Source organism: Chinchilla lanigera, unplaced genomic scaffold (assembly GCF_000276665.1).
Source record: "Chinchilla lanigera isolate Chin_1 unplaced genomic scaffold, ChiLan1.0 scaffold00002, whole genome shotgun sequence".
NCBI classification, from domain to species: domain Eukaryota; kingdom Metazoa; phylum Chordata; class Mammalia; order Rodentia; family Chinchillidae; genus Chinchilla; species Chinchilla lanigera.
In genome coordinates this window covers 24,432,995-24,434,084 of record NW_004955403.1, presented here as the reverse complement: position 1 = coordinate 24,434,084, position 1,090 = coordinate 24,432,995, and the positions used below count along the sequence as shown (strand labels likewise).

Below are 1,090 nucleotides of genomic sequence, written 5' to 3'. Positions count from 1 at the left end.
CGGCTCGGCGCCCGCTTATCTACGCCGGAGGCTGCCTGGGGAGAGGCGCCGCCGCCGGGCACCGAGGGAGACCCGCTCCCCCCCTTGGGCTCCGGGGCGACGGCGGCTGCAAGCACACAGACACAAGACAGTCTTGTTTTAAATGAGGCCCGACTCCAGCGGACTGCACCCCCACCCACGACACCTGGGGCGCAGAATCACACAGAGCAGATCTGCGTCCGCGGAGCCACCTCTCCACATCTGCAAATCCAAAAGTGAAATTAAACCTCCACCAGCCTCCTCCTCCCTGTCTTCCTCCTCCTCCTCGCAGCCTCAGCAGCCCGTGCCAGTAGCAACAGCAGCAGAACCTGCTTCCCCTAAATCCAGATTTTCCATAATTGTGCCGACTGTTCCTCCAAAAACCGGTATTAATATTTATGAACCCCGTCATTTTCCGTCTGCAAAACATCATGTCAAAGCATCAGGACACGCACAGGCACACGCACACGGCTCCTCCAGTCCCCATAAACATGCCCTCGAGAGAAACACGCACAGTCACAACTATTATTTGAAAAATGTTACCTCTCAGTGTGCTTTTTCAACGCTACCAATACAATTCCGCAAGGTGTAAGTGTTGCTAGGGTGTGTGAAATGGAAATGAAAGTCCGTCAGTTGAATAATCGCAGGAGCAAAACTAAAAGTTACTCCCCGGCTCGCCTGAGAACAGTCCAGATCGAAAGCAAAACAAGGAGAGGAAACTGCGAAGCGCTGAGCCTGGAAATCCCCCCACCCCCGCCCTCCCGGCCGCTCTCGCTCCCTCCCCTCAGCCCGCCTCCCGCCGCCCTTCCTCCACGGTGTTTGTTTCAAGCTTGTGCAACTAGGAGGTGGAGGCCGAGGGGGGGCGCGAGCGGCCGGGCCGCGGGGTGCGGAAGTTCGCCGCGCCGCCGTTCATTGGCAGGCAGCGCCGCTTTCATCATTTCTCGGAAAAGTCAATTTCATTTTCACTTCCCCACGTCAAGGCAGCGGGAGCAACAAGCGGCAGCGCGTGAGTCTGCAGCTCGAACGCAGGGGCGCTCCGTCACCGCCCCCCGCGCTCAGAAGGCGACCCGAG

At 58.6% G+C, this 1,090-nt stretch overlaps 1 protein-coding gene across 2 annotated transcripts in view; it reads right to left on the bottom strand.

The window, feature by feature from the left end:
• The window catches only part of Irf2 (interferon regulatory factor 2), an 84,285-nt gene extending 83,534 nt beyond the window's left edge, over window positions 1-751 (bottom strand). The window contains exon 1 of one of the 2 annotated variants that reach the window (XM_005373489.2): window positions 562-751. The gene's annotated coding sequence lies outside the window, so the exon portion shown is untranslated. Of the gene's footprint in view, window positions 1-184; window positions 266-561 lie in introns of those variants that run through there. The other variant, XM_005373488.2, reaches the window with a different exon arrangement.
• Between the last annotated feature and the right edge of the window lie 339 nt (window positions 752-1,090).